Source organism: Bos taurus, chromosome 4, assembly GCF_002263795.3.
Source record: "Bos taurus isolate L1 Dominette 01449 registration number 42190680 breed Hereford chromosome 4, ARS-UCD2.0, whole genome shotgun sequence".
NCBI classification, from domain to species: Eukaryota; Metazoa; Chordata; class Mammalia; order Artiodactyla; family Bovidae; genus Bos; species Bos taurus.
Window position 1 is genome coordinate 114,180,184 of NC_037331.1, and position 13,851 is coordinate 114,194,034.

The following is a 13,851-nucleotide window of genomic DNA, read 5'->3' on the forward strand; positions in this document are numbered from 1 at the left end:
GAGACTTTTTAGTGATAAGACAGTAAGAATGTGGGTTTTGGAACCCGGTTGCCGTGGTTCGGTTCAGTTCAAGTCAAGGCGAGCGCAGGAGCCTTTGGGTCGCTTTACCCAGATTATCTCAGTTGATCTTCATTACTATCCTGTGAGGTAAGCCCTATGTTCCTCTAGAACAGAAACATGGGGAGAGAAGCCCTAAAGATTCAGCAACTTGTAACTCCTTTCACCAGCATACATCCATGCTCAAGACACATCCGTCTTTTAAAAGAAATGCCCTTCTAGATGCCCTCTCCCGTCACAGTCCTTATTCATGACTCCCCTTCACGCTAAACTTCCTGACAAAGAGGTCCACATTCTCTGTCCATCCTCTGTCATCTCACACCCACTCAGGCACCCTCTGCAAGCTGGCTTCTGCCCCCGGCTTCGAGAAATTGGTGACGGGAGATCCTTTCTTCAGCAGAGATATGTCTAGTCTGTTATTCAGGTGACGTTCCTCGTACCAGCCCATGTGAGGGAAAAAGATGACCGTGATGGACTCTGCCCCTGTGTACAGGTACTTTTTGTAGGTCCCCGTGATAAACTCCAGTGACCATCCCAACATTTTAACCATTGCCTCTGCCAGGTTGAAGGCAGGGTTGCTCCCTCAAGGTGCAACCTAAGGTCGCCGCTGTCTTGATGGCAGATTTAACCACGAGAAGGGTTGGCTCCATCAGCCAACACAGTCTAATAATCCACCACTGGAAATGTACATTTTTTACCCCACACTTGTGTCTCTGGGACCACAACACTGCCGCGTGCATGGTCGTGGGACCCGTGAGTCTTTCGAAGCCAATCTACCATCTGTTAGGTTGTGACCCAAGAGTGAAGACATGGAAGGTGCCCCTCGGTGCTTTCACTCAGGGTCCTGATTCTGCAGGACTTACTTCTTTTTGGGAGATTCTCAAGAGTAGGAATTATCTCAGCCATCTTTGAGCGCTCAGTGCCAGGCACATGGTAAGGTCTTAGGATATAACTGGTGAAGGCATGAGTTCCTTCTTGGGCCCCTGGGGAGGTGACACAGCCACGGCATTTATCAAGCTGTAAAAAAAAAAAATGCTGAGGGACTTCCCTGGTGGTCCAGTGGTTAAGAATTCGCCTTGCAATGCAGGAGACGTGGGTTCAATCCCTGTTTGGGGAACTGGGATCCCACAGGCCATGGAGCCACTAAGCCTGAGCACCATGACTCCTGAGCCCACTCGCCACAACTAGAGAGTCCGTGCACCACAAGGAAAGACCCTGCATGACGCAGTGAAATTTCCATGTGCTGCCACTAAGACCCGAGGCAGATAAATAAATAAATAAATATTAAAAAAAAAAAGTTGAGGTAAAAGATCCACCATCTTCTCCTTGGAGCTCAGCTACCCTAGCTGTTCAGTTGCTCAGTCGTGTCTGACTCTTTACGACCCCGTGGACTGCAGCATGTTAGGCTTCTTTGTCCTTCAGTATCTCCTGCAGTTTGCTCAAACTCATGTCCACTGAGTCGGTGATGCCATCCAACCACCTTGTCCTCTGTCGTCCCCTTCTCCTTGCAGCTACCCTGGGGGAGCAGAGTGAATGAGCATCCCGCAGACTCAGGCCACAGCTCAGGAAATGCACCAAGCTCTCAGCCAACTACGTCTCTCTTATTCTGGCTCTGCCTTCTTTCCGCTCATCCAGTCATGATTCCAACAGTGCAGGAGCCCAGGAGCAACGCCAGTTACGATACCTTTTCCTGACAGCTGGGAGGAGAGATGCTCTCTGCCTGCCTCTTCAACACACAGGCAGCACTTCTCCAAGCTCCAGCTCTCATGATAACCGGCCCCATCGTGAATCATGTCTCTCTGCAGCTCCTACTCCTTGACCCAGTGTGAATTTTTTCAAACTATTTTTAAATTATCTAATCTGTTGTGAGTAACAGATGATGAAACCGTTAGTTTACCATTCCTGGGCAGACAGTCTTAACGTCAAGACCTTATTAGGTTATAACTTGCTATTTTACATGGCAGACAGAAATATAAAACAAAGTAGATTATAGAAAATCTTGACTCCTTGATGCCAAGTGATCTGAAATAGTTTCAGATGTTTAAAGGGCTGTCTATTTTTAAAAAGGGGCTAATTATTCCAAATAGCAATCTTGAAAACTGGTTAGCAGTTTCTTTCCAAATAGCCATACTAGAAAAACAAGGGACCTTGGTGAGTAATTTGTGGGGAGATGACCAGTTTTTAAAAAGAACCCAAAGTTCCTGAGTTTATTATCTTTTCTGAATCTACTGAGTTGTTTCCTTCCCACAAACATGATCAAATAAGTATTAGTTATCTTTCGATATGTAACAAATCACCCCAAAACTTAGTGACTTAAAACAACAATAATATTTTAATATCTGTTATGGACTGAATTGTTTCCCCCTGCTCCCCAAATTCATATGTTGAACCCCTAACTCTCAACGGGCTTTTATTTGGAGATAGGACTTTTAAAGAATTAAGGTCAAATGATGTTGTAAGGGTGGGCCCCTGATCCAATAGGACTGGGGTTTCTGTAAGAAGGAAGAGACACCAGGGATGTGCGTGTATGCAGGAGTGGCCAGGTGAGGACCCAGCAAGACAGCTGTCATCTGTATCCAAGGGGTGAGCCATCAGGAGAAACCAAACCTTCCCTGAACTTGGACTTCCATCCTCCAGAACCAGAGAAATAAATTTCTGTAGTTTAAGTCACCCAGTCGGTGATATTTTGCTACGGCAGCCCTAGCAGACTGATACGTGATGTCTGATGGTTTCTGTGGGTCAGGAGTTCAAGATCAGCTCAGTGGGTGGTCCTGGTGCAGGTACGGGCTGGGGCTGTGGTCTCATCTGAAGGCCTGGCCGGGGCTGGACTATCCACTTCCATGGTGGCTCACTCCTATTGCTGGGATATCGGTGATGGTTATTAGCTGGAGACTTTAGTCCCTTTTCCTCTGGGCCTAAGGAAACCTCTTTCACTCAGTCCCAACCAGTCATCCTGAACCCTTTTCTTCAGTTTAGTTACATACTAACTATATCATAAGGAGAGATATGTTGCTGCTGCTGCTGCTAAGTCGTCTCAGTCATGTCCGACTCTGTGCGACCCCATAGAGGGCAGTCCACCAGGCTCCCCCGTCCCTGGGATTTTCCAGGCAAGAGTACTGGAGTGGGGTGCCATTGCCTTCTCCGAAGGATAGAGATGACAGCACTTATTTTCATCTGTCAGAATTTTGGTATCATAAACTGGAAAAATAGGGACTTCCCAGTGGTGCAATGGATAGGAATTCACCTGCCAGGGCAGGGGATGTGGGCTCAATCCCTGGTCCAGAAAGATTCCACACGCCATGCAACAGCTGAGCCTGTGGACCACAGTTAGTGAGCCTGTGCTCTGCAACAGGGGAGACCATTGCAGCGAGAAGCCTGCGCCACAATGAAGAGCAGCCCCTGCTCGCTGCAGGAAGGCGGCCTGTGCCCAGCAATGAACACCCAGCACAACCACTAATAAATAAAATTATGTAAGAAATATACAAATAAGTTGGAAAAATAGAGAATAAGTCCACATACTAGAGGCTGTGATGCACAGTTGAGGGTTAGGGGTGCTGAGCCTTCACGTGGTGGGAAACCCAGTGTAACTTACTGTCAGCTCTCACTATACACGGTTCCTCCATTTCTGTTGTCATGCATCCAAGGATTCGACCAACCTCGAGTCAGGCAGTATTGCAGGATTTACTATCAGCAACAATCTGCACCCAGTGGATCCGAGCAGTTCAAACCTGTGTTACTCAAGGGTCAACTCTACCACCGGAGAAGGCAATGGCACCCCACTCCAGTACTCTTGCCTGGAGAATCCCATGGATGGAGGAGCCTGGTGGGCTGTAGTCTATGGGGTCGCTAAGGGTCGGACATGACTGAGCGACTTCACTTTCACTTTTCACTTTCATGCATTGGAGAAGGAAATGGCAACCCACTCCAGTGTTCTTGCCTGGAGAATCCCAGGGACAGGGGAGCCTGGTGGGCTGCAGTCTATGGGGTCGCACGGAGTCAGACACGACTGAAGTGATTTGGCAGCAACAGCAGCAACTCTACCACTCTGGCCCCCTTCCAACAGTGAAGGATTTTCCCCAGGATGCTGGGAACCTGCCAATGGGTGACCCTCAACTCTCAGCAAGGACAGCCCTTGGCTAGAGAGGGCTGCCTTGCCTGGTCGAGCCTCTTCCAGGACAGCTGCCATCTAATGAACAGTGATGAGGGTGTAAAGGCTGGCTCCTTCGGTCCAGTGTGGGGTCACTGGGAGGTGCTCCCCAAGGTCTGGGGAGGACTGTGTTGAGACGGCACCGCACCGTAGCTTCTCTCTCTGCCCATCCCTCCTCCCTCCTTCCTCCCACAGGTGTCGATCCTAAGAGGACAGCCCGATTAACATCCTGCACAGGAATCTCTACCGTAGAGTCTCTATTTCTCCAGGAACACAAACTGCAGCAGTCTGCTTAACAGGAAGTTACTCTCAGCGAGGTACAGCATCTAAATTAGACTCCTTAAATATAGATTCATGAGCCTCTAGACTCAAGCATGTCACGTGTTCACCTGCAGACCCAGTTGCTGGAATCAAGGGATAAGAAAGAAGGTAGATTTCAGAACTGGCCCACACCCTGTGTCCAAGCCCCTGCCATGCGATAGTCACTTCTGATGTGTTCTGTGGGCCAAAAGAATCCACAGGCCCAGACCCAAGGGGAGAGCACATAGGTTCTACCCCAGGGTGGGAGGAGCTACAGAGCCCCAATTCTGAGTCCGGCCTCAGGAAGCCTTGGATAGACCTCCCTGTCGTGGGGAGCCCCATCACGGTCATGAGAGCATGCCCAGTCTACCCGACTGCAGGAGGAGACCGCATGGAACAGACACAAGCTGTTCTGGCCAAGGCCACTCTGGTCCAGCCAGTCCCCAAGTGACCTGCTAAGTGACCACAGATGGGTGAGTAAGCACACTCGGGGCCAGAAGAATGCCCGGCCCAAATTGCTGGCCCACAGGATGGTGAGCTAAATCAATGGCTATTGTCTTAAGTGTGGGGGAGGTTTGTTATGCAGCGGTGGGAAGACTGACGCAGGACCCAACCTTGCTGGCCATGGGAATCGAGCAGGCGGGAGAGGAGGCATCAGAGACTCCAGGCTGCGGCAGGCGCCCTGGGGTTCTTGTCACTGGCGGGCTGGGACTCCAGGCTGCGGCAGGGGGCTGCTGTTAATGGCCCAAACCTGCAACCTCCTTACAGGACTGCCCTGTAAGTGCCATCCCAGCTGGCAGGTGCATTTTCCTCACCCAGGGCATCCCAGAGCTGATGGCAACCATTTCATATAAAGATAATAAGAGCCTAGGGACTTCCCTGGTGGTCCAGTGGCTAAGAATCCGCACTCTCAGTGCAAAGGGCCTGGGTTCAATCCCTGGTCAGGGAACTAGGCCCCATATGCTGCAACTTAAGATCCTGTGTTCCACAACTAAGACCTGGAGCAGCCAAATAAATAAAAATAAATTAAAAAAAAAAAAGATCTAAAAGCCCAGCTTCCTCGCCCCGAGGCAGAGCACCTCCTGGGGCAGTTTATACTGCAGAGCTCCCCTGTTGAACAGCTGAGGCTCAACCTCATCTGAAGCCACACCCTTGCTTTGCTCCTTCCTTTCCCGGCTCCTTAGATTTTTCTTCTGAGAGCTCTCTGTAATGAATAAACACGTTTGCACCTGAAGCCCCATCTCGGGCTCTGCTTCTAGGGACTCTGATTCAAGACACAAGTCAAGAGTGAAATTCCATAGAAGCAAACAGGGGGTGCATGGAGTGACTGTAGAAAGAAAATTGGATAAGTACTGATCACTTTAACACCTGCACATAAAATTTTCAACCCTCTAAAAGACGTTTCTTCCTTTGCTGGATGATTTAGTCGCTAAGTCGTGTTCGACTCTTTGCGACCTCATGGACTGTGGCCAACCAGGCTCCTCTGTCTATGGGATTTTCCAGGCAAGAATACTGGAGTGGGTTGCCATGCCCTCCTCCAGGGGATCTTCCAGACCCAGGGATCAAACCTGTGCTTCCTGCACTAGCAGCTGGGTTCTTTACCACTGAGCCACCAGGGATTCCCGATTCTTCCTTCGGTTCAAGACAAATACCCCCATCACGTGCTCCCACCTCCTAAGAAAATTCACCTATTTCCTTTACAAGCACAGATGGCATGCTTGCTTTTCCCCTTCTTTTTTTTTTTTTTTTGGCCATGCTTTGGTGTGTGACATTTTAGTTCTCTGACCAGGAATCGAACACATACCTCCTGCATTGGAAGTCTTAACCACTGGACCACCAGGGAAGTCCCTCCTTCTATCTTTAACTGCTCGCTTCCTACTAACTCTTTCCCTGTTGGTGTTTAAATCTATTCCCCTTTATGGGAACAAACCATCACCTTCATTCTTTCAGCTGCAGCCCCATCTCCTCCCCTTCAAAGCCAGGATCCTGGAAAGAGTTTTCTACACTAAGGCCTCCACGTCTTCAGCTCTTAATCGTTCACCCACATCACATGGCTTCTGCTCCTGACCTTGCCATTGGAAGTACTCCTGCCAAGGTTACAGATGACCTCAGTCCTTACATCCCACGGCCAGGAACGTCACTGACCATGCCCTCCAAATGCGTGATACTCCACAAAACACAGTCCTTGTGCTTCCGTGATGCTGCATTTGCCTGGTTTTCTGCCTGTTTTCTAGATAATTCAGAATCTTTTCCTTTGTCCTTCAAATACCCATGTTTTTCTGGCTCTCTTCTCACCTACGATACATCTCTCTGGATTATTTCATCTACTATCATGGTGAGGGTTACCATTTACATTCTGATGATTAAAAAAATCTTAATTTCCAGGGGAGTTCCCTGGTTGCCTAATGCTTAGGGTTTTCACTGCTAGGGCCCAGGTTCAATCCTCAGTGGGGGAACTGAGATCTTGCAAGCTGTGTGGTACAGCCAACAAATAAATAAAAACAAATAAACAAAAATCTTAATTTCTAGCTCCAGATTCACATATCCAATGGCACTTTGGACACCTCCATTTAATGATCCCCTGGGCACCTTGTTGTACCACCACCAGCTAACACACATGTGTGTGCACTTATACACACGTACACACCTGCGCACAGCCTGACTCCTCCTCTGTTCCCTATCCCAGAAAATGCACCCACCATCCATCCAGTTTCCCAAGGCAAGATCTTTGCAGTCATCCTTGACTCTTCTCTTTTGTCCCCTCAACTAATCAGTCGCTGCATACCAAAGCCATTTCAACCCGACCTCTTAAATAGCTCTTTACATTTTAACACCAGTCCCCTCCCCTTCTTTCCACCGTCAGCTGCCACCAGGCCCAGATCATTTCACACGGCATCTCATCTGAACTGCTGTACTCACATCTGGTCTCATTTCCACACCCAACCACGGGGATCATCCTAAGATGCAGAGTTGATTGTTGCTCTCTGCTGCTGAAAAGTTTCCACTTCCGTCCTCCGGGATTGGCTTTTCCACTCCCCAAGACAGGACTAGGAATTTTCTCCCATGCACAGTTTTATCAAATTCTCTTATAACTATTTACCTGTCTATATTTAACTTATATGCAGAGTACATCATGAGAAACGCTGGACTGGAAGAAACACAAGCTGGAATCAAGATTGCTGGGAGAAATATCAATAGCCTCAGATATGCAGATGACACCACCCTTATGGCAGAAAGTGAAGAGGAACTCAAAAGCCTCTTGATGAAAGTGAAAGTGGAGAGTGAAAAAGTTGGCTTAAAACTCAACATTCAGAAAACGAAGATCATGGCATCCAGTCCCATCACTTCATGGGAAATAGATGGGGAAACAGTGGAAACAGTGTCAGACTTTATTTTTTGGGGCTCCAAAATCACTGCAGATGGTGACTGCAGCCATGAAATTAAAAGACGCTTACTCCTTGGAAGGAAAGTTATGACCAACCTAGATAGCATATTCAAAAGCAGACACATGACTTTGCCAACAAAGGTCCGTCTAGTCAAGGCTATGGATTTTCCCGTGGTCATGTATGGATGTGAGAGTTGGACTGTGAAGAAGGCTGAGCGCTGAAGAATTGATGCTTCTGAACTGTGGTGTTGGAGAAGACTCCCTTGATCCAACCAGTCCATTCTAAAAGAGATCAGCCCTGGGATTTCTTTGGAAGGAATGATGCTAAAGCTGAAACTGCAGTCTTTGGCCACCTCATGCGAAGAGTTGACTCACTGGAAAAGACCCTGATGCTGGGAGGGATTGGGGGCAGGAGGAGAAGGGGACGACAGAGGATGAGAGGGCTGGATGGCATCACTGACTCGATGGACATGAGTCTGAGTGAACTCCGGGAGTTGGTGATGGACAGGGAGGCCTGGCGTGCTGTGATTCATGGGGTCGCAAAGAGTCGGACACGACTGAGCAAGTGAACTGAACTGAACCCCCCTCCCCAAGTTGGGCTTCCCAGGTGGCTCAGTGGTAAAGAATTCACCTGCAATGAAGGAGGCACGAGTTTGATCCCTGGGTCAAGAAGATCCCCTGGAGAAGGAACCGGCAACCCGCTCTAGTATTCCTGCCTGGGAAATCCCATGGACAGAGGAGCCTGGTGGGTTACAGTCCACGGGGTCACAAAAAGTTGGACATGATGGAGAGACTAAAAAACACCATCACCTCAGATAGATAAAAGCTCCTTCCTTTTGTTCAGTGAAAGTGAAAGTCACTGAATCATGTCCAACTCTTTGTGACCCCACGGACTACAGCCCACCAGGCTCCTCGGTCCATGGAATTCTCCAGGCCAGAATAGTGGAGTGGATACCCGTCCCCTTCTCCAGGGGATCTTCCCAACCCAGGGTTCGAACCCAGGTCTCTTGCATTGCAGGCGGATTCTGTACCAGCTGAGCCACCAGGGAAGCCCAAGAATACTGGAGCGGGTAGCCTATCCCTTCTCCAGGGCATCTTCCCAACTCAGGGATAGAACCCAGGTCTCCTGTATTGCAGGCAGATGCTTTACCAGCTGAGCTACCAGGGTAAACCTTTGTTCAGTGAGTGCTGAGCTATTTATCAAACCCCTCCCAAGCATAAAGTGCTGCTAATAGATGAAGAGAATACCATCTCTGCCTCATGAGAGCCACTCACACACTTGTCAACCCATCAACCTTCCCGAGCCCAGTGTCTGTCACCCAACAGCTGCTTAATAAATATTTGCTGAGTAAATAAACGATAAAATGAGTACTTCTACAAAGATGAATTCATTGCCCTCATCCCCTTTCTAATTTTAGAATAAAATTCATGGGAACAAAGTTTATAAAAGTGATCTTCATGGTCGATGTTTACAGTAAGTGTCTTTTTATTCCAAAAGGCAGAGATAAATTATATCTAAATACTTTCAAGCAGATAGAAGCCTTTAAGCAACTCACATTCCTCTATAAAGATTTCGCCGGTAACCAAATGCATGAAATCAGCCACTGTTCTTAAGGAATTTAGCACATGAGGACATTCAACATAATCCAATTATAAAGAAACACTTAGATGAACCCGAATCCATCACCAGCCCTCCTGCCAAAGGCTGCTGAAAGCAGAGACCAGGGCCAAACACAGCTGCAGGGGTTGTGACCAGTATGTTTGAAGGAGCCCCTGGAGGCCTTGGGTGATAAAACTTAAACATGATTAAGGCTCCTGTTTAATGTTCATAGCCAGTGGAACACTGTCTTCCAATTTGAAACATGTCATTTCAAAATATAAGTGGGGAATCTCGGGTGATCACCCTGAATTTCTGAAGCTCAAACTTTATAAACATTGTACTGTTGACTGTATCTTTTTTTTTTTTTTTTAATGTGGTAAAATAAACATATCGGGCTTCCCTTGTAGCTCAGTTGGTAAAGAATCTGCCTGCAATGCAGGAGACCCTGGTTCGATTCCTGGGTCGGGAAGATCCGCTGGAGAAGGGATAGGCTACCCACTCCAGGATTCTGGCCTGAAGAATTCCATGGACTGTATAGTCCATGGGATCTAAAAGAGTCAGATATGACTGAGCGACTTTCTCTAGGCTCCTCTGTCCATGGGATTTCCCAGGCAAGAATCCTGGGGTGGGTAGCCATTCCCTTCTCCAGGGGATCTACTCAACCCAGGCATTGAACCCAGGTCTCCTGCGCTGCAGACAGATTCTTTGCCATCTGAGCCACCTCGGAAGCCCCACTACTTCTTTGTACATTCATTCTATTGATTTCTGAGAGTTTGATATTGAAACTGCAACTAAACATCTTCATTTATCTACTTAACAAACAATTGTAATATATTGTGAAATACATGTAACTTTGTTATGTATTTACCAAGTTTTCTGTAAATGTGTTATATTTTCATAATTTAAAAAATAAAAAAGAAAGGTTAAAAAAAAAAAAAAGAATATCACTGTCTACTCACAATCAGGGGTCGGGGAAGGGACACTGAAAGCAGATTTAAAACGTCCTCTGAATGCTCTCTCATTTAAGGTGGGAAAGGCTGTGGGCTCGGTGTGCACACAGAACTTCTGAAATCGTGGAAAAACCCCGTGTCTGCGTCTGCACCATCACTTCAAATGATCTAAAGCCCAAATAACCACGTCCGATTCAAACCAGCGTCTCTTCTCCCATTGGGCTGACCTGTCCGGCATCCCGGGTCCGGGAGAAGAAGCCGATGTTTTGAACAGACTTCCTCCAACCGGGCCTCTCTGCCGGTCACTCCCTTCTCAGCTCCCGTCTCCGGTCCCCTGCCGGCTCCCTCTCAGGTCTCTGGGCCCGCCGGCCTCTCCACAGGCTGGGCACACGGTGGAGGGCAGGAAGCCACGGAGATGCCAGGCTTCCTATCCCTCTGCCTCCAACGGCAGCTCAGGCCAGTGGCTGCTCATCCTCTGTGGCCCCAGCTCCTTCCTGCCAGGCAGACACACTGGTCCCACCTCCCACCTGATGGGGTCCCCTCGCATCCCTCCAGCCCAAGGGAAGTAGCAGCTCCCTGCTTTTGATGACCTTCAGTTACCTCATGATCCCTTTTTTTGGACACATTTGTTCTTGTATCTCTATGACCAAGCCTCCACGCTAAATGCCCGGGACAGCAGAAACCTCAAGATCTCTTCTCATTCACACCCAGGAACATGGATGACCTTTCTCCTGGGCCCTGAGTGCTCAGGCGCCTCCTGGTCTTCCTGTCTCTAATCTCCACCGGATCACCAGGAACCCCCAGACAGTGCCACTCTGCCCTACCGCCAGAAGGCCCTATCTCCACCTCTCCTGCTGACTTGAGCGCCACAGTCACCCAAGTCTTCCTTCCTTACCCTCATCAGACACCAGTATTTACCCCTTCCCACCCCCCTGCAGTGTGGACTATTTGTTTCCCGCCTGATCCCCACCCAACCTACCTTCCGCTTTGATTTAACTGCTTTATCTGAGTGTTATTCTGTTCCCAGTAAGACCGTAAGCCCCAGAGGGCAGAGACAATACCTTACATTTTATCCCTCAGCATTTAAAACAATACTCTGCTAAGCTTACATCTAATAAAGTAATCTTTCGGACAAACAAGGAGAAGACTCACGGTAGGTTCTCTGCCAGACTAACACATCTTCTTTCTTCCCAAAGGCAGCAAGTGTTATGGTTAGATGGTGTCCCCCAGAAGCTTTGTGAGGTCCTGACCACTAACACCCATGAATGCCACCTTGTTTGGAAATCAGGTCTTTGCAGAGGTAATTAAGTTATAAAGAGATTATAAATCATCCTGGGATTTCCCCGGTGGTCCAGTGGCTAGGACTCTGTGCTCCCAATGTTGGGGGGCTGGGTTCAATTTCTGGTCAGGAAACTAGATTCTATATGCTGCAACTAAGACTCGGGGCAGCCAAATAAATAGCTATTTTTTTAAAAGTTGGGCTTCTTTGGTGGTCCAGCGGTTAAGAACCTGCCTGCTGATGCAGAGGACACGGGTTCAATCCCTGGTCCAGGAAGATCCCACATGCCTCGGGGCAACTAAAGCCCGTACCCATGCTCTAGAGATCGCACTCCACAATAAGACAAGCCACCGCAGTGAGAAGCCTGCAGAGCGCAACGAAGAGCAGCCTCTCCTCACGGCAACGAGAGAGAGCCCACGTGCAGCCACAAAGACCCAGCACACCCAAAAATAAATAAATCTTAAAAAACAAAAATCCAGGGCCTTCCCTGGTGGTTCAGAGGTTCAGTGGCTAAGACTCCGCACTCCCAACGCAGGTGGCCTGGGTTCAATCCCTGGTCAGGGAACTAGACCCCACATCCCGCAACTAAGAGCTGGTGTGGCCAAGGATATACCTATCTATGTATAAAGCGGTCATACTGAGTTAGTATTAGTTGTTCAGTTGTATCTGACTCTTTGGGCTACAGCCCAAAGACCCCATGGACTGTAGCCCACCAGGCTCCTCTGTACATGGGGTTCTCCAGGCAAGAATACTGGAGTGAGTTGGCATTCCTGTCTCTGGGGGACCTTCCCAACCCAGGAATCGAACCCAAGTCTCCTGCAATGCAGGAGGATTCTTTACTGTCTGAACCACCAAGTTGGATCCTAATCCAATATGAATGACATTCTTATAAGAGGAAAATCTGGACACAAACAGAGCCGAGGAAAGACAGCAAGTGAAGATGCAAGCATAGACTGGAAGAAAGCTGCCACAAACCAAGAAAACTCTGGGGCTCCTGGAAGCTGGGCAGACAAGGAAGGTTCTGCCCCGCCCCGCCACCCCCTGAGACTTCCGTGGGCACACGGTCCTGCCAAAACCTTGATCTCAGGCTTCCAGCCTCCAGAACATGAGATGATGGCTTCCTGTTGTTTCAAGCCCCCCAGTTTGTGCCCCTTTGTTACAGCAGCTGCTGGAAACTAATACCATACTGACTAGACTAGTTACATCCATACGCAAAGACTTCAGGGATGTGGTTTTTATATCCGTGTTGGGCACAGGAATGATAGTGCACGTCTGGGGTCCCAACACAAACTCGGAGGTGGTGATGCTGGTCCCCGCACTCAGGCCCACGGTGTTAAAATGCAGAGTGTGTAAGGGCTGGCATTAAGCCATCCTCCTCCATTCATATCCACTAGTTCTGATCCTCTGAAGGATGCAAAGACACCCGTTTCACTAACCCACTCTGCTTGGAAAGGCTCATCTTTCCAAGACCGCTTCCCAAGTCAAATGATGTCAGACTCTAAATCTTAAAAAGCGAGAATAAAATTTCTATTAAAAAAACAGTATTTTTTTGCTTTGACTATGACTTATTACTTTAGTATCCCAATCACAACAAATTCAAATAAAGCTTTTAATAACTGATTTTTAAAAAGAAGCTAAGAGAGCAAAAACGTTTTCCTGGCCATGTTCCAGAAGCTACTGTCCATATGATGTCCACTTGCCTACTGTGCTCTTATGAGAGTCCCTTGGACTGCAAGGAGATCAAACCAGTCCATCCTAAAGGAAATCAACCCTGAACGTTCATTGGAAGGACTGATGCTGAAGCTGAAGCTCCAACACCTTGGTTACCTCATGCAAAGAGCCGACTCACTGGAAAAGACCCTGATGCTGAGAAAGACTGAAGGCAGAAGGAGAAGGGGATGACAGAGGATGAGACGGATGGATGGCATCAATGACTCAGTGGACAAGTCTGAGCAAGCTCCGGCAGATGGTGAAGGACAGGGAAGCCTGGTGTGCTACCGCCCATGGGGTCACAAAGAGTCAAACATGACTTAGCAACTGAACAACATCATCAATTGTGCTCTCGCCACTTTTTTTTTTCTTAGTCTGTGATTTATGATAAAATACACCCAAGATGTCAGGAGTGCCCAGCCT

At 48.3% G+C, this 13,851-nt stretch overlaps 1 protein-coding gene across 7 annotated transcripts in view; it reads right to left on the reverse strand.

Annotated features, from left to right (window-relative positions):
• PRKAG2 (protein kinase AMP-activated non-catalytic subunit gamma 2) overlaps nucleotides 1-13,851 on the reverse strand; it is a 329,985-nt gene that overhangs the window by 94,556 nt on the left and 221,578 nt on the right. The gene's annotated exons all lie outside the window — the stretch shown is intronic.